Here is a 22,744-nt window from a genome sequence, read left to right on the forward strand (position 1 = left end):
CCACGATGCTTCTGCCCACTCCCTGGTTTCTTCCTGGATTTGCTCGCTGCCTGCAGCCTCCACAAGAACTGCAGTGCCTGCTTAGCCAATCACTGGCCATAGCGCTGTCATATCTCGGCCAGTGATTGGCTGAGCAGCCTGTTACTTCAGAGACTGGCTCTGAAGCTGCAGCGGCAGCAGTGGGCAGAAGCCAGGAAGAGACCAGGGAGCGGGCAGAAGTATCAGGGAGCATGGACAAGTATGTATAAATGTTATTATTTTCTTTGCACACTCATCAGCTTTCGGCCATGCATCATTATTATATTTTGGCGGCTGATGATTTTTAGGCAGGTCCAGAAGACATGATCAGCTGATTGTTGTCTTTATTACACAGAACAATACATTATTGCTTTGTATAATAGGTCCCTAAGAATGCTTTAAAAAATAGAAGTGTTAATAGTTTATTGAATAGTAAATGAACAGAAGAGAGAGCTAAATCACATGAGTAATTGGTGTGACGCCCTTTGCCTTCTCAAGTTCTTCTAGGTAGACTTATCCAGTTCTTAGGGAGGTTGTTCCATCATCTTGGAAATCTCCTGTAGATGTTGCTGCTCAAATCCTTCTGTCTTGTCCTGTAATACCAGACAGACCCGATGAGGTTGAGATCAGGGCATTATGGGGGCCATATCATCACTACCAGGACTCCTTGTTTTATTTATGCTGAAGATGTTTCCTAATGCTTCTGGCTGTACAGTATGTTTGGGGTCTTGCTGCTCAATAAACATTTGCCACGCTTTCCTAATGGAAGACATCTTACTTTGCAGCATTTTTTCACACCTGCCGAAAATGTTTGCATGATACTGTATGGACAGTATATACATAGTAGGTAGAGATGAGCAAACTGGGTCAAGGTTTGGGTTTCCAAAAACTGAACCATCAGCATTTTAATCCCACTGTCTTCCCGTTCCATGGGGAAGGTGGAGACAGCCCGCGTGCTGCCTGGAAAACAGGAATATAGCCTAGGTCATAGATTCAAATGCCGATAGTTAAGGTTAGTACAAACCCGAACCTCAGCCTGGTTCGCTCATCTCCAATAGTAGGCATGTCACTGGTAAGAGGGTAGAGAAAAGGCAGAAGATAAATTATTTGCTAGTGTCATTGATATTAGCCAAATGGCAGTATATTTTACCTTATCCCATACTAGTATACTCTTCATAGGGGCACCATAGTATGAAAACAGATTACTTTAAACATTTCATCAGACATTAATTAACATTCATTTAATTGTAAAGAGGAAATTAAATGATTTTCCATCAAGATTTTTTTCCACTGTCTGTGTGAGAAAGTCCTGCCTTCACTAATGTATTATCATATGTACAACTTCTTATCTTCATCTCACATTTCACGTTTGCATGCCATAAAAACATGTTTAGACAAAAACCATTCAGCATCACATCCGGACTTAGGTTACATAATATTCAGGGTAAGACATTTCATCATAGACTGTCATATCACGTACACCTGCTATTTAGAGCCAATGCAACTCTGCAGAGAGATTATGGGGCTCTGCTTGATGTTCCTACTGTTGCAAAGATTCTTTTAATTGCATATATATATATATATATATATATATATATATATATATATATAGGCGCAGTTCATACTTATAAGACACACTTTACATTGTTGTGACAGTACTTGTGTATATAATTTTATTCCAAAAAATGAGGTATAGAATGTGCAAGCTACGCCCGACTTTTAAAGTGGCATTGAGTGCACTACTACTTTGAGTGCACTACTTATGGCTATGTTCACACAACGTAAGTTCTGCGGGATACACGGCCATTGTTACAACGGCCGCGATTTCCACTGAACTTACGTAGTGCTGCCTTCTGAGGGAATCCCTAGTGGCGCTATAGAAAACTGACATGTCAGTTTACACTATGGATCGAGCGACTCCAGATTCGTGGCACGGAGAAGTTCTAATGGCCAAGGGCAGATGAAAAAGAAGATGAAAAGGGAAGAACTCCGATCAGAGAAGACGTTCCCTGTGAGTCACCTGATGTAACTGCACTGTAATGTATATGGTGTCCAGAACCTGTGTGGAGCTGCGTCCACCTCTATATGACTGTATGAGGTGATAGTAATCTTTGTACAGTGGATGTTATTTAGTAGCAGCGGTGGTATTAGTCAGTATGTGGTGACATTAGTCAGTATGTGGTGGTATTAGTCAGTATGTGGTGACATTAATGCCACCACATACTGACTAATGTCACCACATACTGACTAATACCACTGCATACTGACTAATGTCACCACATACTGACTAATGTCACCACATACTGACTAATACCACCACATACTGATTAGTCAGTATGTGGTGGTATTAGTGAGTATGCGGTATTAGTCAGTATGCGGTTGTATTAGTCAGTATGCGGTGGTATTAGTCAGTATGCGGTGGTATTAGTCAGTATGTGGTAGTTGTGTTAAACTCAGCACGGTGACCGGGGCCAGAAGCAGTCTGTCTCTGTACACTGTGTGGTGGTGACGATCTGTAACTGCAGCACCGCTACACAGTACAGAGACAGAAGCTTCTGACCCCATTTACTATGTTATTATCTATAATTCCAGTCATGGCCGTGATGATACAACATGTAGCCATGCTGCACTCACAACATCGTCTCATAACTTATCACCGCACAGCGAGTGGGCCTGTGTGCTCTGAAATGCCAGGGACGATTTTCATTCCCAGTCCGGCCCTGGGTAGTGGATCATCGTTACTTCCTTACATGTGACTTTTTGGTGTATAGTAGATACACAATGGAATGTTAACCTTTGTACTGTCAAATTGGCAGACCATATAAGAAACATATGATACCTAGACACAGTCAAAGACACTAAGAATGACATTTATCGTCCACACAACTTTAGGTTGGGTATATAGGTACTTGTACGCACACATATATAGTGTACTGGTACCTGTATACCCAACCTAAAGTTGTGTGGGCAAGAAATGTTATGCTTAGTGTCTAAGACAATATATATTTGCTAGTTTACAACTAACATGATATTAGCAGCATTGTCATAGCCTGACAAATTCTCGTAAATCAATGACAACATGTCAACACTTATTTCAAAAACAGGAATAGAAAGATTGAATGCTACCACTAATGTCTGAGTCCAAAAACAATAATATTAAATATACAGATTTAAAAGTTAATTTTAGACTTGTAACATTTGAAATAACAAAACATATTATTATTGGAAGATGTCTAGACCAATACAAGAAGTACAAAGACAAATGAATTAAAATGAGAAAACAATGCACTGTTCAGTTGAGTTGTTAACTAAAACAATCATCAATATAATGACTAGTTAGGACCTGCACATGGGCTGTATCCATCACCTCATTCCATTATTGACCTACACAAGCCTAAACTTTGTATCCACAAGTCTATGATTATCTTCACTACACCTATCAGAAGCATTGGGATTTCATCACAGGAACATGTAGATACTTTAGTTTCCATTCATTCAAGTGGAGTCTCAGGCTAGGTTTACACACAGTAAAATAAGAGCAAAATTGTCACAACCCACCTACTTGCCAGTTTTAAGCCAGGCGGCATGCGACAACTTGGCGACAAGAATTACACTGGATAAGTGCACAGCAAAGATGGAGAACGAACACAGAAAACAAACAGAAAGAAATCAGGTAAATTAGCAGGGTCAAATCTAAAGGGCAGCGCAGTACAAAATCAGAACCAAAGAGAACACTGTAAAAACAAGCCCAGGTCAGAAACACTGTCAGGAGCAAGGTACAAAATCGCCCGGCAAGAGAATAGTCAGTACCGTGTTCCCCCGAAAATAAGATGGCGCCTAATATTTCCCCCCCCAAAAAAAACAGGCACTATGTCTTATTTACAGGGGGAGAGAAATAAGACACCCTCCCTGGACCTACCCAGTGGCATGACCTGCAGCGGCGGTGTGCGTCGGGGCATGAGGAGGACGTGGGGGCATGGACCAGGCTGCCAGTTTTGGAGGTCCACGAAGGGATTAGGTGAGTCCTGGGTGGCAGTGGGTGGCGGTGGGGGGTGGCAATGGGCGGCCTTACTTTTGTGTGGCGCCTTACTTTTGGCTGGCACCCTAGTTTAGAGTAGGGGGTGCCTTATTTTCAGGGGATGCCTTACTTTAGATTAGAGGGTAGAGTAGTTGGGACGTCTTACTTTAGGAGGGTGTTCTATTTTTGCGGAAACACCGTAGTAAAGCAAACATCAGAACAATCAGAAGTAGAATTTACAAATGACCGCTAGTGAGCCACAGAATGTCTCAGGCATTACTATACACAGCAGCACTTCTACTTCTACCTAAAAAAAAACCCTCAAGCCTTCTAATATTGATCAGCTTATGTACGTCCTGCAGGAAGTGGAATTTTATTTCCTGTCTGACACAGTGCTCTCTGCTGCCATCTTTGTCCCTTACAGAAAGGGTCCACAGTAGTAGAAAATCCCCACAGAAAACGTCCCCTGCTTTGGACATTTTTTTAAAACCTGTTCACACACAGTTTTATTTTTATGACTGCAAAGTGCAAAAAAAAAAAAAAAAAAAAATACATATTTCTAACACATAAATAAAAATACTGAATTCTTCCTCCCAAAAGATAAAGCACTGGCTGAGATTATGTTCCCATTTTAGGAACGTGATCATGAACATTATTGGCCGTCTATGTTATGAGACGACCACCTTCCTGAAGTGGGAACATAGCCTGAAAGATATCATTTAAGAATAATATACTGTTATAAACTACAGCTGTCTTTTTTCACAGTTTATAGGCTATGTTTTTTTAGGTAAAATAACGGCCATTGTTTGATAATGACGGCCTTAAATAATGTTCATGAATATTATTGACAGCCATCACTGTAAAATAATGGCTATTATTTTAAAAACAAGAAGTTGTGCATCCATATTTTTATTTTCATACTGTTGTACACTAAAATATATGGAAAAAATGTTAGTCTGTGCACACACTGTAAATAAAATAAACGTTTTCTTCACAGTTCACATTTTTAGATAAAAAATATGGCCACATTTTATTCCTATTTTCCTGTAGCTTTTCCTTTATTTTACTGTGTGTAGCCTTAGGTAGCCTAAATTTCTCACACTTTTTTTGCACAACTTAGCATCCTGTTGTAATTATACGCCTGACATGCTAAACTAGTTTGAACAGTGAAGATGATGCATTCGGAATTCAGTTGCACACCCTGGAGACACGATTCTGAAACAGTAAAAAAAAATTAGATTTTCTGATAATGGAAACTATTAGTACAAAAAATAAGTTAATAAATAGAGATGAACGAGCATGCTGGAGTCCATCCGAACCCGAACGTTCGGCAATTGATTAGCGGTGGCTGTTGAAGTTGGATAAAGCCCTAAGGCTATGTGTTAAACATAAACGTGTTTATATCAAATACTACTACTCCCATCATTGAAGGAGTGATGTCCATCTAATGCCATCAGCGCCACCAAAGTCCCGGATCCCATTGCACGGTTGTACCTCCAGCTGGCATAACCTTTCCCTGAATCTCCACCGGGATCTCCCGGCTTCGCAGACTGGCTGCAAAAGGCTTATTATTTGATTATGCGATCGGCGTTGTCGGGCTCGTAGCGCGACCACTCCTGGTGAGCGGCTCCAAAGCCACCATTTTTATTCGAATATGCAGTTTGCAGTAACACACAATGGGGGACATTTATTAAGTCCGGCGTTTTTCACGCCGGACTTACAAATGTCCTCGCATCTCCGGCGCTACGGGGCTTTATGTAGAGGCGGACTGCCTCTACATAAATCCCGTGCGCTCTGGTGCGCACCGCCGAAAACCTACGCCAGCTGAGGACTGGAGTAGGTTTTCGGAGTATCTTTTTGCGGAACGGATGGTGAATCGCGCGGACTCTGAGTCCGCGCCCTCCGTTCCGCCCCCTTTACACCCCCTTCCCCGCCCCCCCGGCGTACCCATCGGAATGTGCCTATTTGCGAATATTTTATACGCAAAGCTGCCATTTGCAAATAAAATATTGCGCAAATCGGCAATTTCCGACGAAACCCCCCGGACCGCACGATGATACATGTCCCCCTATGTGTGCCCCCGGTGTTTTCTAATCTTTTCAGATTATCAGCTTTAAAAGACAGCCATGTTTTATACCTATTGTATTGCCACATTTAGGCATACAACACAGCTGTATAGAAAAACAGCCGTCTGTGCACACATTTAAAAAAAAAAACGAAAACTTTTTTTCAAACTGTGTGCACAGACTGACAATTTTCCATAGACTTTAATGTAGCACATTAGGGTATAAATATATGGCTGCATTTAATACCTACAGGATTTTAAAACCATATTATCATTTAATTTTACTACAGTAGGTGTGCACCTAGCCTAAAAGCGGAAACCTGTTTTATCTAGTATCACTGTGCTGGAAATCTCTGTTTTTTGCAATTTCCAGTAAATACATGTTTTGTTTTGTTTTGTTTTTTACCCCGTGCAAAAATATGGTGAAAAATATTAAATAAAACTCATGGTATAAACCCAGCCTATTAAAACAATTAACATACTGTCTTGTTTTGATGTTTAGTTGGATAATGGATTAGGGATTATCCAATATGGAGGAGTCCATGCATAGTTAACAGGTAGAGATAAGTGAACCAAATTTTATATTTTACAATACTAAACCAAACTTTCTGCAAGGTTCAGATTGAGTTTGTAAAGATGGCAGCCACACAATTTAACCCTTTGAGGACCAGGCCCAAAATGACCCAGTGGACCGCGCAAATTTTGATCTTAGTGCTTTCGTTTTTCTCTCCTCCCCTTCTAAGAGCTCTAGCACTCTCAGTTTTCTATCTACAAGCCATGTAAGTGCTTATTTGTTACAGGAATAGTTGTACTTTGTAATGGCGTCATTCATTTTACCATCACATGTATGATGGAATTCGAAATATATTATTTATGAAGATATAAATAGGTGAAATCGTAAGAAAGAATGCAATATGGTAACGTTTGGGGGGTTCCTGTGTCTACGTAATGCACTATATAGTAACAGCGACATGACACTATTATTCTATAGGTCAGTCCGAACGTCCGAACACAACCACATGCAGGTTACACAGATTCTCTAATGTTATATATGTATTTTTTTTATGAAATCCTTTTTTTTGGCAATTAAATATTAATAAAATGGGCCTATTGTGACGCTTATAACGGTTTTATTTTTTCACCTACGGGGCTGTATGGGGTGTCATTTTTTCCGCCATGATCTCTAGTTTTTATTAATACCATATTTGTGAAGATCGGACGTTTTGATCACTTTTTATTGATTTTTTTTAATATATAATGTAACATAAAATCGGTAATCTGCGCACTTTTTCCCCTCTTTTCGTGTACACCGTTTACCGGTCGCAATGACGCTTGTTATATTTTAATAGATCGGACAATTACGCACGCTACGGTATATTATATGTTTATCTATTTATTCATTTTCATATGTTTTATTTATATAATGGGAAAGGGGGGTGATTTAGACTTTTATTGGGGGAGGGGTTTTGGGGTAGTGTGTTAGTGTTTTGAACTTTTTTTTTTTACACTTTTGAAGTCCCTTTGGCGTTTAAGGGGTTAATGACACGCGGCAGGGAGCAGGAAGAGGTGACATGAAGGTCAGCTGTTTGTAGACTCTCTGGGCACCTAAAACGCTAAATTCAGGTGTCAGAAAGGTCAGTGCTTATCTATGAACTTACTGAGAGAAGATTGCAGGGTGTTGTGCTGTGCAGAAATTCTCCGTGCTCAGTCACTCCTAACAGCCCCTCCCCTCTCCATAGCCACATAATGGAGACAGAAATCCTGCTTCATTTGATGTGAGGGGGGAGGCTGGGAGATTGCTTTTTTAATACAGAAGGAAACTCTTTTAGTACATAAAACCTATTACAGAGTTTCTTAAAATCGCTTGTACTGTTGATATTTAATGTTTTCAGAAAAATGGCCCTGAAATGACAGTTACGCTTTAATTTTTTTTTAAAAAAAAGGGTATTTTCACCCCCGCTGATTGTACCTGCCTCCAGCCCACTTAGGCAATCATTGACTTTGACAATCATTGAAGGGACAGTGCAGTGGCCAGTGACTGCCTGAGCGGGCTGTTACTCTTGACTTTAGTGTTACAGCCCTCTCAGCCAATCACTGGCCACGGCGCTGTTCCGTCTTAGTCAGTGATTAGCCAAGCAAGCTTCTGGCTACTGCGAGGAACACCAGAGACCAGAGAAGGACACCGGGAGAGCACAGACATGAGCAAACCGCACTAAAACAGCTAAACGTCTGCAATGATTGGGCTGTTTTATGATGCGTTTACACAGAACAATTATCGTTTGAATTTTCGCATAAACGATCGCATTTTAGCAATAATCGTACCCTGTAAACACAGCAAACGATCAAACGACGAGCGAGAAATCGTTCATTTTGATTTTTCAACATGTTCTTAAATCGTCGTTCGTCGTTTACTGCAAATTCGCAGATCGCTTTGTGTAAACAGTCTTTCACCAATTTACCCTATGTAAAAGATGGGCTTAAGCGATCTTAAAAACGATCGCAATAATGATTTTTCTTACGAATTTTCAAATGATTAATCTAATGTTTTATTCGTCTAAATGCTGATCGTTATAAAACCCAAATTGTTGCTTCAAAATCGTTAAACGATAGATTGGGCGAATTATTGATCCGTGTAAACGCAGCATTAGTGTGGTTTGTTTTACGTTCTGGAACTTTACTTCAAAGTTCGTCGAACCTGCCAAACTGAAGTTTTAAAAATTTCTCTCATTTCTGTTATTATGTGATTGTTAATTCATCAATGTTAAAGATTGCATCACTTCATTGTGCATCACCATGCCAGCATAAAAAGAACAAGAAGTCTTCCTTTTGTCCCAGTGTCCCAGTAAAACAAGTCTGGTCCATTTTTCTGCACAAAGAATAATCCCCCGTGTATGATTCAGTGGTCATAGGTCAGGAATTTCCCAAACTGCAGATTGGGAAATAAAAATCCCAATAGCAAACCCATAACTGCTGGCTACAATATTGGCTACAAGAGAGACAAGTATCTACAGAAATTGGTTTCTATTATATATTTGTGAACTGAACCTGAGTAATTTGGTTATCTGTTAACTGAAAAAGGAGACATATTTGTCTTTATTATATAGGTGAATTATTTGTTCAAAAATAATCACTAAAGCATTACTATCACATATTTACTTCTGACATTGTCCAGACATGTCAAAAGTTAAAGGGGTACTCCGAGCCTGGGGGTATTTTTGAGGATCGCCAGGAAGGGGATGGAAATTGATGCCAGAGGTCAATTACCTCTCCCTTTCCAGTGCCGATGCTCAGATCGCACCGCCCGATACTCCCGTCCCGCGGCCGTTTCCTGGTCAGAGCTGCCGCATGAGACATGACGTCTCAAGACAGCTCTGCCATTCAGCGGCCAAGAGGGGACTCCACTACGGCTGCTGATTGGCAGAGCTGCCTTGAGACATCACGTTTCGTGTGGCAGCTCTGACCAGGAAGCGGCCGCGGGACGGGAGTACCGGGCGACGTGATCCGGGCACCGGCGCTGGAACGGGAGAGGTAAGTGACCTCTGGCTTCAATTTCCACCTCCTCCCCGGTGATCCTCAAAAATACCCGCCCCCCTGGCCCGGAGTACCCCTTTAGGATTGCACAGTCCTGAGACCTACTGAGATTGTGAATTATAACCTGACCAAGCAGCCAGCTGGGTATTGAAGCATGCCGTTACTCACTACAATCAATTATAACGCTCATAACAGGCTCCAGGGTGGGACCCAGTAAAATTTTAACTTTTGACTTGTCTGGACAACATAAAAAAAGAAAGTCCAACAGCACAAAAGAACCTGGTCCAATATGGCCTTTGTAGTGGATGGATGTACACTGGAGGGCCCACAGTCCCAAATGTAAGCAAAAAGTAGAAGAGTCCTGCAGAATTCATGGTTAAACCAGAGATTTATTTCACATGATCCATGATGCAACATTTCGATCCCACAGGTCAATCCATGCGTGATAAAGAACCATGGGGTTGAAATGTTGCATTTCTGCACCGGATCATGTGAAATAAGTATTTTCTGATTTAACCACAGATGTTATATCTGCACAATGTCAGAAGTTTTTTTTTTATAAACGGCACCAGTCCTTTAAAGTGTCGCTGTTGTTATAACTTTCTAATCTAAATCAACAGTAGATGTCATATAAAGCATTTTTGTAATCTACATTCATTTTTTTTTAATTTTTTTTTTTAGTTATCATGGAAAACACAGCACTTCCTGTGTTATGTGGTCTAAAAACAGGAAGTCCAGTGTTTCCAAGGTCATGTGCACTCACAGAGAAGGCAGTCATGTAATTGATGGACACATTGAGCCGTGACTCTCTGTACTGCTGGCACTTAATTCATTTAGTCTCCTTTTTTCAACCAGCACAAGACTAAAAAGCAGCCTTCAGGAGACTAAACCTGGATTTCTGGTAAGTATACCTTGGTTTTATAGCATGGTAACTAAAAAAAATAATAATGAATGGAAATTGCAAATACACACTGTATACACTAGAGCCGGGGTTCCATGCGGCCACACAAAAAACTGACATGTTTATTTTGTGCGGCTGCCATTTAGTGAACAGCGGCCGCACAAAATAGACTGTGCAGACAATGTAAAGTATGGATCCTGGCCGTATTTTACATTGTGTGATATAGCTAATTGGAGTGCGGGCACATGCTAATTTGCCTGCATTCCAATTAAATTGAAATTATGTTCACCTAGCCGATGAACATCACAGGCAGCAGCCATTCTGTGACACGGCCATGTCCCACAATGGCCGCTGTTTTGCCATGTGTGAACATGGCCTAAATATGTTTATTCAACATTGGTCTAGTAAGGTAGTATCTCATAGCTGCAGGAAAGGGTGAGCCTGTATTCACACAATGTTCACAAATTTCTGATTTCCATAAAAGAAAGCATCAAGAATTAAACTGCCTGTTTTATTAGACGCTGCATGAAAACTGGTTGTTAATTGAGGGGTGAAAATACCAACAACTCCTGTTTTAATGTTTAGTTCAATTAAACATAAATAATAATAATAATAATAATAATAATAATAATAATAATAATAATAATAATAATGGAAAAAAACACTAAAAGCACTCTGCAGTGATGAGCACTGCTTCAATATTTATGAAGAGGGACAGCTAGATGGGCAGATTAAAGAGGTTATCCTGCAAAAAACTTTTTCCTCAAATCAACTGGTTTCTAAAAGTTATATAGATTTGTAATTTACTTCTATTTAACCCTTAGAGGACCGGGCCAATTTAAATTTTTGCATTTTGCAAACTTGCATTTTTTCACCTAGAAACCCACATGAGCCCTTATTTTTTGCGTCACTAATTGTACTGTGCAATGACAGGCTGAATTTTTGCCTAAAGTACACTGCGAAACCAGAAATAAATTCAAAGTGTGGTGAAATTGAAAAAAAAAACGCATTTCTTTTATTTGGGGGGTTTGTGTTTTTACATCGTTCGCCCTGGGGTAAAACTGACTTATTATATATGTTCCTCAAGTCGTTACGATTAAAAAGATATACTGTATAACATGTATAACTTTTATTGTATCTGATGGCCTGTAAAAAATTCAAACCATTGTTAACAAATATATGTTCCTTAAAATCGCTCCATTCCCAGGCTTATAGCGTTTTTATCCTTTGGTTTATGGGGCTGTATGAGGTGTAATTTTTTTGTGCCATGATGTGTTCTTTCTATCGGTACCTTGATTGCGCATATGCAACTTTTTGATCGCTTTTTATTACAATTTTTCTGGATTTGATGCGACCAAAAATGCGCAATCTTGCAGTTTGGGATTTTTTTGCGCTTACGCCATTTACCGTGCGAGATCAGGAATGTGATAAATTAATATTTCGGGCGATACGGACGCGGCGATAGCAAACATGTTTACTTATTTATTTGTTTATTTTTATTTATAACATGGGAAAAGGGGGGTGATTCTGACTTTTATTAGGGGAGGGGGCTTTTTACTTATAACATCACTTTTATTTTTACTTTTACACATATACTAGAAGCTCCCCTGGGGGACTTCTAGTATATGCACTCAGATCTCTCATTGAGATCTTTGCTGTATAGTTATACAGCAAAGATCAATGAGATCGGCACTCATTTGCTTTCGGCTGCTGCAGCCGAAAACAAACGAGTGCCGAGCCGGGGACGGCGCCATCTTGGAGAGGTCCCCGGCCGGCATCAGGTACAGAGATCTCACCCACTAGACACCAAGGAAGTGCTGCAGCCGGTAATCGGAGGCAGCTGTCATCTTTGACAGCTGCCTTCGATTACCTGATTAGCGGGCACAGCGATCACACCGTGCCCGCTAATAACCGTGATCCCGGGCTACACACGGCACCCGGGATCGTGGCGGTTCAGAGCGGGGCCGCCGCGTGGCCCCGCTCTGAACGCGGGGAGGCGGCCCTGGACGTACAGGTACGTCCAGGGTCGCCTAAGGGTTAAAAATCTCAAGTCTTCCCATACTTTTCAGCTGCTGTATGTCCTACAGGAAATGTTGTTTTCTTTTCAATCTGACACAGTGCTCTCTGCTGCCACCTCTGTCCGAGACAGAAACTGTTCAGAGTAGGAGAGGTTTTCTATTAGGATTTGCTGCTGCTCTGGACAGTTCCTGTCTCAGACAGAGGTGGCAGCAGAGAGCACTGTCAGACTGGAAAGAAAACATTTCCTGCAGGACATACAACAGCTGATAAGTATGAGATTTTTAAATAAAAGTAAATTACAAATCTATATAACTTTCTGAAACCAGTTTAAAAGAAAAAGTTTGTTTGCTACATAACCCATTTAATGCAGGGCACCAAACTGCCCTATTAACATATTGATTAAAGTGAAGATTTTGTAAAAGTGACACTAAAATTGAAGGTAAGAAAGTTATCTTCATTTTCAGCATTCCGTGCACATGGGAACATGACAGCAGGTTGGAGTCTTCTAATGTTTTCATTTAATAGTATTGATAATAATGTTAATAATATTTGCAGCCCTTTATAGCCTGATTTACAATCTCTTTATAGGAATACTGCTTATTGAATGTTATGAGATTTGAAAGATGGTATTTTACTTTACTGCTCATTGCAGCATGGGCCTTAACGGAGAAGTCGGGCAGAAATTTTTATTAAAGTATTGTATTGCCCCCCAAAAGTTATACAAATCCCCAATATACACTTATTACAGGAAATGCACATAAAGTGCTTTTTTCCCTGCACTTACTACTGTATCAAGGCTTCACTTCCTGGATAAAATGGTGATGTCACGACCCGACTACCAGAGCTGTGCAGGCTGTGGCTGCAGGAGAGGATGATGGCAGGGGGACACTGAGGGACACATTGCACTGGAGGGACACTGAGCATCCCCCTGCCATCATCCTCTCCAGCAGCCACAGCCCGCACAGCTCTGGGAGTCGGGTCATGACATCACCATGTTAACCAGGAAGTGAAGCCTTGATGCAGTATTAAGTGCAAGGAAAAAAGCACTTATGTGCATTTCCTGTAATAAGTGTATATTGGGGATTTGTATAACTTTTGGGGGGCATTACAATACTTTATAACTTATATATTACCTTATATATATTATACCTTAATATTTTGTTGCGTGCAGCTCTAATTTGTGTATAGCATTTTATTTATTATCACTATAAGTTACTGTTTTGTCTTGTTCTGACAAAGATTCTCTTGTATTTGTTGTTAAAAGATCATTTACAGTAACTCTATATGAATAGATAATACATAGCCTACACTCAACATGCTAGGTAAACTCCACTTTGTGCCAGGAGCAATATATGATGCCAAATACAATATGGTGATGCAGGAATAATAATATTATCTCCGATGTGAGATGTAAAAATATTTGTTCCATAAATACATATAAAAATACCTATAAAATGGCTATTAAAGAATTCAAAATTATATTTAATTGTGCAAATAATGTATATTGGTACATTATAAATGGTATAAAATAAGCAGTCAGGTGTGTCAATATATCATCTATGTCCTGTTTTAAGCAGTTCTTCACTATTGATTGCATGCCTAAGTATAAGTTTCACAACGGGCAAGAATTAATTAATTATTTTACAGATTATCTGCCAAAAATTTGAAGCTAAAACCAGAAATAGACTAGAAACAAAGAACAGGTCGTAAAGGAAAGCCTATGATTTCTCCTCTTTTCAAATCCATTCCTGGCTTTGGCTTCAAGTCTTTGGCAGATAATCTGTCAGATAATCTTTCTTTTTAAATGGACCCTTACTGACACCGATCCCCTCTCATGATCACAAATCTGTAGCCGTGTGTAAAAAACTAGTAGAGGGTTTTAATAAACATCCAGAGTGAGCAAATCTTTCAATATAATTTTCTATTTTTGGTGACTAGCTGTAGTACTTCATGTCTTTTAGCCCTTTGGTTTTTCAGCAAGGGGAAATTCCTTTAAGAAAGTTAAAGTTAATAATTTTTGAATAAACTATACTGTATATGGAAAAATGTTTATAGTTATCAATGTAATGCTGCTTGAATCACAGGGCAGTGCTGGGTGTCTTCACCCTACCTAACTAGACATGATTAATAGATCTCTACCTAAGGATAGTTCTATCGGTTAAGGCTGGTGATGCAGGCAGAATCCACCAGGAATCGCACAAATCACTTGACATTCAGCCTGCATTTTCATTGTAGTTTTTCATCTCTGCAAAAATTTGTGAATAAGAAGACGAATAAAAAGACGCAGATGAGCCATGGACAGATCTCCGCAGCAGGACCGGCACTAGGAGCTGGACACACAGGAGCCAGTATGTATGCGGGGCCCTGTCCTAGGGTAAAGTGGGTTCAGAGGGGCTGAAAGAGTTGACAGGTTCCCTTTGTTTTTGCGCTTTCGTTTTGAAGGCTGTAGCACTTCCTTTTTTTCACCTACAGGTCCACACGAACCCTTATTTTTTGCCCCACTAATTGTACTTTGCAATGACAGATTTAATTTTTCTATAAAATATGCTGCGAAACCGGAAAAAAAATGTTTGAGCAGTCATACACATTTTTTCTTTTATTGGGGAGGGGGGGGGGGTTGTGTTTACACCTATTCTCCTATGGTAAAACTGACATGTTAATGTAGATGATGTTTTCCTTTCTTTTTTTATTTTTACTGAACAAACAACAGGTCTTTGTATGCTATTAGATCTTGTTCTTTTCACAGCAAAGATGAAAGCTGACCGATTCTTACTCACCATTGTAACTGTGCAACCGATTGTCGTTGCCGATATTCCCTTACTCTTCTGTACTGATGAGTGTTTCTTTTTCGTACGTTTATTGTATCTCTGTATATGTGTGAAAATTAAAAAAATCAATAAAAATATTGTTAAAAAAAACAACAAACTGACATGTTATCTATGTTCCTCAAATCAGTACGATTACAACAATTTGTAACTTGTGTAACTTTTATTAAATTTGATGGCTTTTAAAAAGTCAAAACCTTTTAAAAAATCTAAATTTTCCTTAAAATTGCTCTATGACCATGCTTATAAAGCTTTTATCCTTTGGTCTATGGGGCTGGCTAAGTAGTCATTTTTTGCGCCATGATCTGTACTTTCTATCGGTACCTTGATAGCGTACATACGACTCTTTAATCACTTTTTATTACAATTTTTCTGGATTTGATGCGACCAAAAATGCACAATTTGGCACTTATGCCATTTACCGTGCAAGATCAGGAATGTGATAATTTAATAGTTCGGGCAATTACGTGTGCAGCGATACCAAATATGTTTATTTATTTATTTTTATAAAATGAGGAAAGGGGGTGATTTGAATTTTTATTAGGGAAGGGTTTTTTTTTATTAATGAAAAAACTTTATTTTTTTTAACATGTGTATGGGGGACTTCTACATACACAACCTCATACCTCCCAACTTTGTGGATGACCAAAGAGGGACACCTGTGGTTCACTCTAGGAAAATTTTACAGACATTTCTTTTTCAAGGAAGCAATCACACCTGGTGCAGATTGATGCATTTAGTTACATTGATATCTGCAAATGTGTGACTGCATCCTTAGGTCCCATTCACACATGAGTAACCCTGTATGTAATTACGGACCCCCAACTGCAGACAGCATTACAAATATGTTTCAGGCAGGGTGATCTGCCTGCTAGACACCAGAGATGGGAGATAAATAGCAGTTTAGATGCAGCTGTCAGCCATGACAGCTGCATCTAAACAGCTCATTAGCGGATGCAACGATTGGACCATGCCAGCTAATAACTGCGTTCCTGGGCTATTAATAGTACCCAGGATCGCGACGGTTCAGAGCGGGGTCGCCGCGTGGCCCAGCTCTGAACTCCCCTACCCGACTGAGGACAAACAGTTACGCCCTTGGTCGTGAAGCGGTTAACCTCTTAAGGACCCATGACGTACCGGCACGTCATGGATCACTGTCACTTAAGGACCCATGACGTGCCGGTACGTCATCCCTTTAAACGGGCGCCGCGGCCGGCCGGGTCCCGATCGGGGGAGATAGCCTGCTATAATACATAGCAGGCCATCTCTCCCTGTCGGCATGGAGGGTTGTTAACCCCCCCCATGCCGACGATCGCCGCTATTGGCTGATAAGCCCATAGCGGCGATCGGAACCTTTCCGGGCCATCGGTGGCCCGATGACCCGGAAAAAAATGGCGGTCGGTGCTGTCCGAGGACGGCACCGACCGCCATTACTGTAAAAAGTAATGGTGGTCACGGTACCACCGTCCCGATCGCCGTGAACGGCCGGCCAGCCGGCCGGCCGTTCACGGCGATCGAAGTCCCCACAAGTAATAAATACCTGCTCCGGACCCCTCAGCTAGGTAGCTGAGGGGTCCGGAGCAGGTATTTGTACATTACTCACCTGTCCCGGGGTCCTGATCGGCGTCTTCCGGGTTCCCGGCGTCCTCTTCATCTTCGGCTTCTTCCGTGAGTCCCGATCGTCTCTTTCCGGCTCCAGCGTCGTCTATTTTCGTATTTTTCCGGCTCCAGCGTCGTCTATTTTCGGATCTTGCGCTCTGCTGCCCCCTAGCGGCTGATAAGTGTAATACACGTATCAGCCACTACAGGGATGTTCAGAATGTAGTAAAAAAAAAAAATTTTTCCCAATTTTTTTTTTTTTCTATTTTCCGCACCCTATCGCCGCTGAGTGTTGATCAGCATCGCACGAAAGTGCGCTGCTAATCAGCAACTCCTCCTTTTTGGCGTAGGGTGTTTTTTTTTTATATCCTACTGCCACGGTCTGCTGATAAGTGCCGAACATAAGTGCGGCATTCATCAGCAACACCATTTTTGGCGTAGGTTTTTTTTGTATACTTACTGTAAAAAACACGTAAAAAAACACTACATTACACCACACTACATTGAATAAAGTTTTACACTACACCACTACATACCCCATATACCAATCCCCATATAAAGATGGCCCCCAGGGTGTTTTCGGTGTCGGACGCATACATTATTATTGCCTCCGACACCGAAACAGCCAGTGAGGATGAATGGGGGGTCCTTCTTTCCTCCATTCATCCTCATCATCCAGTGACGTGTCTGGGAGTAGCGTAGCGTACGCTGCCCCCCAGACACGTCTTTTCCGCCAGTACCGTCCCAATAAGAGATGACGGTATGGCGTGAAATTCTACAAACTCTGTGAGAGTACCTCAGGGTACACTTACAGATTTAGGGTACGTGCACACTGCGGAATGGCGAAGGATAACCCTTTGTGCATTCCGCAGCTGGCACCCGCCGGCGGACTGATGCAGGGGCGCGTCTCCGCCTGTGTCATAGACTCTATCCTATGCATGGGCGGATTCCATCATCCGTCATTCCATCAACACGTTGGACGCAGAGCGGAATCCGCCCGTGCATAGAATGGAGTCTACGACACGGACGGAGACGTGCGCCTGCATCAGTCCGCCGGCGGGTGCCAACTGCGGAATGCACAAAGGGTTATCCTTCGCGATTCCGCAGTGTGCACGTACCCTTAGAGTGTATGAAGGAAGGGACACTCGAATCCAGCCCCAGATGCCCCCCCCCCATCCTCGGAACAAGTGGGAAGATCGTCCGGGAACTGATCATCCCACTGCTGGATAAAGGTCACCACCTGTACGGGGATAACCTTTATACCAGCACCCCCTCTTCCGGTCCCTCGCTGCCCGAGCTACTGTAACTTGCGGCACGATCCGAACATATCAGAAGTAGTAATAGAGCCCTAATATTTAGCAGCCATGGAGCGGACCCAGCGCTTCTGGATATGTGGGACCCCGTATCGCACCAGGACAACATTTTCCAGGTGACGTCCCCCACACTGGAGAACAGGAGACCCCAGAAGAAGTGCAGAGTGTGGAGTAACAGGGGGATCAGGAAGGACACCATTTACCAGTGTGACACCTGTCCTGATCACCCCGGCCTCTGCATACTGGATCGCTCCAAGGCGCACCACACGTCACTGGAGTTCTACATTATCTAAATTCTGTCCCTTATTCCTATTTCAGGGGTCACGTTGATCCAGGGATTATTCTGATCGCCAATATGGAGTCGGGAAGGAATTTTTCCCCTGTGATGAGGCTACTGTCGTCTGCCTCACGAGGGGTTTTTGCCTTCCTCTGGATCAACACAGGTTGAATTTGATGGACACCTGTCATTTCCAACCTTATAAACTAATAATTGCCCTAATACCCCCAAATAAATTAGAATTGTCCCTTTTTCCCAGCTATGTAGGTATGGCCGCCATTCCCATTAGAGGAGGCCATGATGCAATTACAAAGCCTCTGTGCGGCCAGGACAGTAGAAACCCCCCACAAGTGACCCCATTCTGGAAACTACACCCCATAAGGAATCTAACAAGTGGGGCAGCAGGTATATGGCCCCCTGGTGACGGCCACATTTGGGACGTGAAAATGAAAAAAATGGTATTTTTTATTTTCACGGCACATGTCCTACACATGTGCCCATCACTAGTGGGGTCCATATGCTCACTGCACCCCTTGTTAGATTCCTTATGGGGTGTAGTTTCCAGAATTGGGTCACTTGTCGGGGGTTTCTACTGTTCTGGCAGCACAGGAGCTTTGTAATTGCGACATGGCCTCCATCCCCCATTCCAGCCTCTAAATGGCGCTCTGTCCTTTTGGTGACTTGCCCTGTGCCCATATGGCAAATTATGTCCACATGTGGGGTATTTTCGTACTCAGGGGAAACTACCCTACACGTTTTGTGTTCATTTTCTTTTTTAACCCCTTGTGGAAATGGAAAAAAATCAAGGCTAGACCAACATTTAGTGTAATTTTTTTAAAATTTTTACTCTAAATCATTGATCTTGTCTTGATTTTTTCATTTTCACAAGGGGTTAAAAGATAAAAAAAAACACAATGTGTAGAGCAATTTCCCCTGAGTACGGAAATACCCCACATGTGGACATAAAGCGCCATGCGGGTGCAGGGTAAGCCTCCAAAGGGAAGGTGCGCCATTTGGTTTTTGAAGGCTGGATTTGGATGGAATGGATTTCGAGGGGCCATGTTGCATTCAAAAGGCCCCTGTGTTGCCAAGACAGTTAAACCCCCCACAAGTGACCCTATTATGGAAACTACACCCCTCAAGGAATGTAACAAGGGGTGTAGTCAGCATATGGACCCCACTGGTGACGGGCACAAATGTGGAACAATGTGGCGTGAAAATGAAATATTAAATTTTTTACACTATAATGTTGGTCTAGCCTTGAATTTATCATTTTCACAAGGGGTTAAAAGAGAAAAAAACACACAAAATGTGTAGAGCAATTTCCCCCGAGTCCGTAAATACCCCACATGTGGACATAAAGCGCCATGTGGGCGCAGGGCAAGCCTCCCAAGGGAAGGAGCGCCATTTGGATTTTAGAGGTTGGATTTGGCTAGAATGGATGATGAACGCCATGTCGCATTTACAGAGCCCTTGTGCTGCCTAAACACTGTAAACCCCCCACAAGTGACCCCATTCTGGAAACTACACCCCTCAAGGAATCTAACAAGGGGTGCAGTGAGGATATGGACCCCTGGATGACGGGCACATTTGTGCCATGAAAGTGAAAAAATGAAAATTTTCACTTTCACGTCACATTTTTCCACATTTGTGCCCGTCACCAGTGGGGTCCATATGCTCACTGCACCCCTTGTTAGATTCCTTGAGGGGTGTAGTTTCCAGAATGGGGTCACTTGTGGGGGGTTTCCAGTGTCTTGGCAGCACGAGGGCTCTGTAAATGCGACATGGCCCTTGAAATCCATTCCAGTGAAATCCAGCTTCCAAAAGCCAATTGGCGCTCCTTCCCTTTGGAGGCTCGTCCTGCGCCCGCTTGGCACTTTATGTCCACATGTGGGGTATTTCCGTACTCGGGAGAAACTGCGCTACATGTTTTGTGTTTTTTTTTTTCCTTTTATCCCTTTGTGAAAATGAAAAATTGAAGGCTAGAACAACATTTTAGTGTAAAAAATACTTTAGTCTTTTTTCAAGCCATATTGTTTGGAAAATCTGTGAAGCACCTGTGGGGTCCAGATGCTCACCGCACCCCTTGTTACATTCCTTGAGGGGTGTAGTTTTCTAAATGGTGTCCCTTTAGGGGTGTTTTTTAGGTTTTGGCACCCCAGAGCCTCTGCCAACCTGAAGTGGTACAGTCAAAAATGACCAAAAATAACGGAGCCATTGAAATTCACTAGGCGCTCCCTTATATCTGAGGCTTGTGGTTGCGTCAAATAGCGCAATAGGGCCACATATGGGGTATTTCTATAAACTGCAGAAATGGGGCAATCAATATTGGGGTGCATTTCTCTGGTAATAGGTTTATAATTATGAAAAATATTGGATTACAATAAAATCTCTGCACAGAAAATTAAAATTTTCAAATTTCTTACACACTTAGCTTTTATTTCTGTGACTCCCCTAAAGGGTTAAAAAACTTTCTGGATGTGCTTTTGCAGAGTTTAGGGGGTGCAGTTTCTGAAATGGGGTGCTTCGTGAGGCTTTCTAACACACAGTCCCCTCAAATACACTTTAAACCTGAACAGTTCCCTAAAAATATCTGATTTTGAAATTTTACTGAAAATTTGGAAATTTGCTGCTAATGTTTTAAGCTTCCTATTGTCTAAAAAAAATGAAATATAGTTTAATAAATGCCGCCAACATAAAGTAGACATGTTGCTAATGCTATTTAATATATAATTTATGTGGTATAACCATTTTCTGTATAAGCAGAAAAGTTTTAAAGTTGGAAAAATGCATTTTTTCACAATTTTTCACGCTATTTTGGGTTTTTTCATAAAGATTTGTTATAAGTATCGACTCCAATTTACAAGAAATGTGAAGTACAATATGTCACGAGAAAACAATCTCAGAATCAGCCGGATAGGTAAAAGCATCCCGAAGTTATTAATGAATAAAGTGACACTGGTCAAATTCATAAAATTTGCTCCGGTCCTTAAGGCCATTTCAGGCTCTGTCCTTAAGGGGTTAAAGAAGTTAACCAGCACTACAAAAACATGGGCACTTTTTCCAGAGATAGCACAACTCTTGTCTCCACTTTGGGTGGAGTTTTGTAACTCAGTTCTATTGAAGTGAGTGGAGCTTATTTGCAAACCACACCTGAACTGGAGACACAAGTGTTGTTGGCTCTGGAAGAAAGTAGCCATGTTCTTGTAGTTCTGGATTACCCCTTTAAAAATATTGGATCACCAAATTGGAGTGTAGTGATTCCCAGATGGTGAGACAAATCACAAACCTTTTATTAATGCTATGTGATCATGGGGTCATCATGAGGAAAAAGGTCCAGAGATCCTATACACGTGCCTTTAGGATGAGCTTTCATGTCACATCAATAACAATTGTATGTAATAATTAGAGAGGAGCGAATAGTATTCGATCGAATAGCTATTTAATCAAATACTGCACTATTCGAAAGATTCGAGTTTGATCGAATATGTGATCGAATATTCGAATCTAAATTAACTTTACTAAAACAGCTAAACAATTTTTAGCTGTTTTAATAAAGGTTATGGTCCCTGGGAAAGCAGGGAAGCAGTATTACAGGGCACGGTATTAGCGGCAATTAGCAATTGCCGGCAATAATGCCGATCCCTGTAATAGTTAATATTTAAATAATAAAACAAAGTTTTGTTCTAATAAAGTTATTTTCGTTGTACAAGAGCTTAATTAAAACGAATCCATGCTTTTGCAATTAAATATACTATTAGGGTGCCTTCACACCAACAGGATCTGCAGCAGATCTGCAGCAGATTTCATGGTGCAGATTTAATGTGTTCAGTTATTTAAATGAAATCTGCTGCGGATCTGCAGCAGAAAATCAGCTGCAGATCCTGTAGGTGTGAACGCACCCTTAATAAAAAAATAAATAAATGTGTATATAGATTTATTTACAGTATATTTAATTGCAAAAGCATGTATTTGTTTTAATTAAGCTATTGAACAACGAAAATAACTTTATTAGAGCGAAAATGTGCTTTATTAATTAAATATTAACTATTAGAGGAAGCTGTATTATTGCTGGCAACTCCTATAGCTGATAATGCAGCTCAATGTAATAATTAATACTTTAATTAAAATAGCAAATGTTTCTTCTAATGACGCTAGCTGATTGGCTGAGCGGACAT

The 22,744-nt window shown here is 41.3% G+C and overlaps 1 long non-coding RNA gene across 3 annotated transcripts in view; it reads right to left on the reverse strand.

Moving 5' to 3' along the window:
- Positions 1-424: 424 nt before the first annotated feature.
- Positions 425-22,744, reverse strand: part of LOC138798570 (uncharacterized) — a 109,997-nt gene continuing 87,677 nt past the window's right edge. For all 3 annotated transcript variants that reach the window (XR_011364103.1, XR_011364105.1, XR_011364104.1), the window contains exons 4-5: positions 15,330-15,419; positions 425-611 (exon numbers count right to left, since the gene is read on the reverse strand). This is a non-coding gene — a long non-coding RNA (uncharacterized lncRNA). The remainder of the gene's footprint in view (positions 612-15,329; positions 15,420-22,744) is intronic.

This window comes from Dendropsophus ebraccatus, chromosome 8, assembly GCF_027789765.1.
Source record: "Dendropsophus ebraccatus isolate aDenEbr1 chromosome 8, aDenEbr1.pat, whole genome shotgun sequence".
NCBI classification, from domain to species: domain Eukaryota; kingdom Metazoa; phylum Chordata; class Amphibia; order Anura; family Hylidae; genus Dendropsophus; species Dendropsophus ebraccatus.